We start from the raw sequence: 6,905 nt of genomic DNA, 5'->3' as shown, positions 1-6,905 counted from the left end.
CAAAAATTTAAATTGGGTGACTAGAAAAATGATACAAACAATTTGATCAACATTAAAGTAAAGCTTCAATTTCAACTACTTGCAATTGCATTAGTTGTATCAATTTATATGTTTGTAAATGTATGTATTTTCATATACAATTTAGAATTACAATGCAATCTAAAGTAAACTTTAATTGCCTCATCCAGACTACTTCAAGTCTAATGGACATCTGTTATTTTGTGAGGAAGTCCAGATGGAAATGTTGTCCGTGTATCCAAAATCTGCTAAACATACTGTATGTCTGAGGATACACTGATGCCTGTAAGCAGAGTAGTATCTACCTCCATTATAGCAGGTGGTTAAATTCCAACTAATTGAGAAAAATGGTTACAAAAGATAGTGTGCAAAGAATCACACTTTCCATCTTAGGAGAATTATTATTTGGGCTATAGGCTTGTCCACTCTGATCTAATAATACATTTATATATTTTTTATAATACAGTCTGTGCGTATACACTACAGATATATTTAAGAAAGTGACTTTTTATGAATCCAAAACTGGATTCATGCATTATGTTAAGCTAATTTGCAATTGGCTAATTTCCAATTGTGGCTCAGGAACTTTTTCTCTACATCATACTTATTCATAAATATAAGTATCAGTGCAAAGAAGCATCTCATACAAAGCATATTCATCCCCACTCTATGTTACCAGTGCTAAACATGGACATTTACAACAAAATATAAACAAAAGTTAGTCAGCATGGAAATGAGATGTCTGAGGAAAGCTTCTGGCGTAACCAGAACAGCAGTGAAATGTATTTACCTTCACTACCGGTTCGGGAGTCTGAGCACACATCTTCTGTGCATGCACAGAGCCTTCTGCACATGTGCAGAGGGTCAAGGATGTAATGATGTCCCAGTGGGTGGGCGGAGCCTCCCGCTGCCAGCATTACCGGTTCATGCAAGCCGGATAGATCCAGCTGGATTTCACCGTTGGACCAGAAGAGATAAAATCAGAAATGAAACCATAAGAGAAATAATTGGCATAGAACCAATCTTAAACTACATACAAAAACAGCAAATAAAGTAGTTTGCTCACCTGGAGAGGATGTTGTGAAATTCCATACCATACAAGGCACATACAAAAAGAGGAGAAGGTCAAAGAACCTGAGGCAGACCCAGAAGGAGATGGAGAGACAACATCAAAGACATAGTACAACAGCATCAATTATCAATGGTTGAGGCTGATAGAAGAGCAAGAACCAGATTTTTGTATCTCCCTCAACATCCAAAGCAGTAAAAGAGGAAGTAAAGAAGATATTTATTCACAGCTAACTGAACTATTTGGTAGCCTCCTGACTAAAGTTTGTATCCCCTTCAACGCCCAAAGTAGTACAAAGGCAGAGAGTACATTAAGGTGGCCACAGGGAAGTAAGTATCTGTAGAAATGGTTTGTGAATGAAGAACTACCTCATCTGAGGTACAAAAAAATCTAGATGACCACCATGTGACAGCAGAAAGAACCTAAAAACTCTAACTCTTTGCTAGATGTTATCATGATTTCTACATACCAGATATGGCAATCCTAAAGTATAAATGGATTTGATTGACTGAAGTCCAGACAGTGGAACTAAATCTCTTAAATAGTTTACACGCTAAGAATTCTACGAAATTGAAGAATTTCAGCAACATTCGGTTAGAATTAGAGAGGGAACCTCAGTAGGAGCAAACAAGGTTCTAATTGCTAAACTCAAAAATATCCCTCTAGAAAACTGATTCCTGATTTTTAGGAGCGCCTCTTCAAAGAAAATATGCTAAAATGGTTATATAAACTTGACAGTGTCCTTTCAAACTAATTAGAAACTGGTTCACCAAATGTTTACTAATTACACAAGTCCCTTGTTCTGTCGAGCTAATGAAAAAAGTCAAAATACTTTCCAGTAAGTCCCAATTTTAAAGAAATAATAATCATCTTTATTAAATTGAATTGCTAATTTATTCTATGCTTTGCTAGCTTTTGTACCATGTTTCTCTTTTCTGCTAACATTCCTCAGTAGGCCATACTCCTATAATCATCATCTTTTTATTAGGAATGATAAAATAGTGTTTACTTTGGGGAGGACTATACAGCAACTACATTGTAATATAATGGGACTACATCGTATAAAAGGGACTACATAATAATGCCGCAGTATATGTTAATATCCTGCATTGGGTTTAGTTGTTAACATTATTGGTGTATTATCATTTTGTAATGTTTTGAGTCAGTGTAGTGTAGTATTAAAGGTATAAGACATGGAGTCAGGAGACTCCTGTTCAAGATCCACTGGCTTGGCCAATGGCTGATTTTGGATAGTCAATTCTTATTCAGCCTAATCTACCATAGGGGTGTAGCATGAGAGATGGAGGAACAAACTGTAGAAAGTAAAGAAGGTGACCTTGAGGGAGAAAGGGAAGATCTGTAACCAAGGCAACAAGTGGATAATAAATTGTTTTAACTCAGACAAGGAGGGAGGGCTACAAAAATAACTCAGACAGCCCCACCACCCCAGATCTCAAGAAGATAAAAAAAGAGAGGAGAGGAAGCACATTCAGACTTGCCAGGCTCTATTAGTATAGCCAATCTTAATAAAAGTAGTGTTAGGCCTAGGTAGAGTCTGTTTTTCGTGTTCCACCTTGTATGGCTAACACAAACCTGCAACTCTCTGGTAGAATAAGATTTAATAAATTAGGATTGACAAGATTGGCAATTTGCACTACTTGTTCTGTACAGTCTGTTGAGGCATGTGAATCTTGTTAAGACTCCCTTTGGGTTTTCCAGACAGGTGCAACTAAAGGCAAGACACACGGCACACAATTATTTGAACAGCCAGGAGATAATTAGGGGCACATTTAAATAAAATCACTTTCGGAAATTACTGAGGCCAAACAGGTTCTCTGGAATACATGGAATCCAGTTTGGAATACATGGGCATCTAACTACAGTTTGGTGTAGTGGTTAAATCATCAGAAACTGGAAAACTGTGTTTTAGTTCCATTTTAGGCATGAAGCCAGCTGGATAATCTTTGCCCAAATCCTTCACCTTAATCCTTCACAAAAAAGCTTGAAACTAATGTGCAATTATCTACCTATGCCAGCTGTGAAATGCAAAGAACACCACAAGCTCCACCTTTCCTTCCACTGACCAGTAGAAGCATGCAGTAAATTTCCAGTTAGTGTTTACCTTCTGAACTACCACACTTCCTGCAGTCATTCCCATGCTATGCAGGGGTGGGGGAGGGGGGAGAGTAAAATAAATTGGTGATTCTGATCCCCATCTGTGCTTATATGCATTTGTCTAATGCTTTATAGAAACAAAACAAAACAAGCCCTGAAAGATTAATAGGATGGGAGGTTGTATGTGGGAATGTTTACTGTAAAAATTGTAAAGAAGTGCATTGAATTTTTCCAAGGTTCCCTCAAGCCACTTCGCTGCCATTCCTCTGTTAAGTTTAAAAAGACAATTTTGCAAACAGGCACTTTTCTCAATATTGTGATCATAGCTGCAAGTTGCTATGGCAGCAAAATTGGGAGAGATGGAAGATAAAATCTAAACAATGTATTCAGGAAGAAATGTGTCCCCAGAATTAAATGATGAACCTCAACTAGAGTAGAAGCAGGAGACAGGAAAGACAATGGCTAGCTTAAGTCCAGAAGGTGAAAAGCAGAGAAAGGTGAAAGTTCCTATGAGTGGGTAAACAAATTGCCAGGGACTCTGAAATATGACTTACTCTAGGGCAAGGGTGTCAAACTCAAGGCCCACGGGCTGCCCTGGAAATAGTGAAGGACCGGCCACGATGCTTCTGCCAGCAAAAACAGAGCTTGAGAGGGCCGTGTGCAGCCCTCCTGGGCCCTGTTTTCGACCGCAACAGTCTCCTTCAGCCCTCTGCCAGTGAAAATGGGCCGTGCACAGCTCTCCCGGGCTCCATTTTCACTGACAAAGGGCAGCAGGAGGATTCCCCCAGCCCCGTCCAGGCCACACAGGTGCCCCCAACACAAGTGACATCAAGCTGGTCACGCCCACCCCAGCCATGCCCATCTTGGCCACGCCCCCCCAGCCCTCCCCCAGGTCAAACACAACCCTGATGCAGCCCTCAATGAAATCGAGTTTGACAGCCCTGCACTAGAGTGATAAAGTTGCATCTTTCAGATTTTATGAAACCACAATTTTTAGCAGTCCCAGTCAAGACCCCCCCAATGGCAACACATGCTGGGAAGCGTAGCAACATCCAGAGGGTCACAGATTTATTCTCCCTGCTGGAATGAACATGGAAAAGGAAGAAATGCTCTCATCTCACCATGCAGGGATATTATTCATGGTGGTGAGATTATTTTAAACTGGGGTATAGAATTTACCAAAATAAGTACTTCAGCTTCCTGATGACTAATACATGGTATAATAAAACATAATCCATTTATGTAGATATGTTTCAAGGAGAAGAGGATTCATCACTCATATTTGGCCAAGTGTTTCCCTTTGTTCTTTATTTGAATTGCCATCCTTTAGGGAGTAACTTCAATGTATTCTGGTCTAATGAAAACAATCTCTGTGCTGTAAAGCCCATTTTTCTATCCTGCCACAAGCACAAGAAGCGGCTTCCAAGGCAGCAGGAAGAATAGCAATAAGTGCATCTGGCTTTCACAGCTTGATGTTTCCCTAATCAGCTACCTTCCAGATGTGTTAGGACTGTCCCACCCAGATTTCCCAGACAGTATGACACTAGAGGATGCTGCTGGAGAAGGCTGCTGTATGGCCTCAGTCCTCTTAACAATCAGTATCAGTCTTGTTTGGGAAAAGACGGAATTCCACATGTGAAAGCCTTAAAATCCCCCAAAGAAGTATGGACAAATGAGCCAAGAATAAGTGAAGGTCCTTGACTGTACATTCTCATCAAGACAGCTCTGTCTAAATAACCCTCCCTATGAATCCCACATGTGACTCCTGAAATACAATATAGCAGCACATGTAAGAGACACAGAGCCCATCTTTGTGGGCGCCAGCTGTGCAAGCAAAGTTGCTGGTTCCCCTGGGTTTAAGCTGGAAGATGTTTGCCTGAATGTGATTAGAAACATCAGCGTGATTAGAAACTCTGTTATATTGGAATTAACCATCACAGAGGCTTCCATTTGTATACAAGATAACCCTTTGTAGCATGCAGTAGGAAGAGATTGGGGATACTAGAGTAGAGCTGGTCGGGGCTTTTGTTGTTGGAATTTATACAGGCTTAATGTCTGAATAATTATAAGAAGATATCTCTTCATCTGAGGTGGGGAGGATTATCTCTAGCAAAACATCCTTCAAGAGGCCTCCCTCTTCCTTTTTTTAGAAGCAAAAGGGGGAAATTAGTTTTTTTTTAAATAAGCTTGGAATTTATATGAGCACCTGTGTCACAAGTGTCACTGCCGTGGTTATGATTAATTTAAATACCATTGATTTCATTTCACCGATTCCTTGATTTTTGAAGTTTCTCGATACATCAAGCACTGCAGTCTTAAGCTTGTTTAAGCTTCTTAAGCAAAGATTGCAAAGAGTTGCACTCTTAAGCTTGTTTGACTTCTATGCTGAAACCAGTTGGAAATCAAACTGCTATACAAAACGGCTGCACAGATTGCTATCCAAATACTTTACTAACAATTCCAGTAGGTGTTTGCTCTGGATTGCACTTAATATGGTTTCCTGGCTGATTGATTCTCCTGCTCTTGACCCCTCACCCATGCTGGGAAAGCAAGTGCCAATCACTTCCTTCCCATGGACCAAACTTGGAGAATTTATAATTTCTATTAATACATTTGTAGCTCTTCCTCTCATTATCTATCTATCTATCTATCTATCTATCTATCTATCTATCTATCTATCATGTATTATCTAACTATCTCTCTCTCTCTCTCTCTCTCTCTCTCTCTCTCTCTCTCTCTCTCTCTCTCTCTCTCTCTCACACACACACACACACACACACACACACACATTGTTAATTTCAGGGAAGGGGAAGGGAAGGAAGACCCACACTTTCACTGGTCCACTGTGAATCTATTAAACAAAACAAAACAAAACAAAAAGCAGGTGTTTTACCAATCACTGTGATTTGGTTAAAAAAGGAAAGCAGTCTCACCTTTCACAAGTCCACTGGTGGACTGATAAAACAAGAGAAATAGACAGACACTCATAGTCTCAAAGGTTCCTCGATAAAACAAATGAAATGTAAACATTTACTGGCCCAATGGAAGGGAGTGGGCGTCTCTAACATGGTGACAATAGCCAACTGGAATGGAAAATTGCCTTCAGTGAAAAGAGGCAGGCACATCTTGTGGCAGCAGAAGTTGGAGGGAAAATGACTATTTTGGTCATGGAACCAGATGGGCAAAAGTTGCCTTGATGAAGGACTGGGGCCAGCTGAGGGCCCCATTGTGTGTTCATGTTCTCAAAAAACCAGCTGGTGCTCTGTATCCATGCCAATGCAAGAGAGATAAAGAGAGGAACCCCACATAGCATTTTTATCAAAGTATTTTAATCAATTTAACCAATTAAATATAATATACCAGTTCATGAATAAATTGGACACACCGCACGACAACAGATGGACAGTCAGGCTTTAAGGTCTGATTTTGCAGTATATGGAAACATATATAACCAAAACCTATCCATATGTGATCATTCTCTTTCTCCCCACCCCATTTTTGTTTGGAATTTTTAAAGTAAAAAATTACTCCAGGAAGGCTGATTTTGAGTGTAGAAATGGCAAGGCAGGTATGCTCTTTCCTCTTTTGTCATTTCTCTCCCCATATTCCCTGAAGATTTTTGGCAAGCATACCTGCTCTTTCAAAACACCAGCATGCTGTAACATAATTATACATTTCAATCCTTTTTTCCCCGTTTTGGCAA

The sequence above is a fragment of the Pantherophis guttatus genome, chromosome 2, assembly GCF_059756535.1.
Source record: "Pantherophis guttatus breed Tessera chromosome 2, ASM5975653v1, whole genome shotgun sequence".
NCBI lineage: Eukaryota > Metazoa > Chordata > Lepidosauria > Squamata > Colubridae > Pantherophis > Pantherophis guttatus.
Note: the sequence above shows the minus strand (reverse complement) of the source record.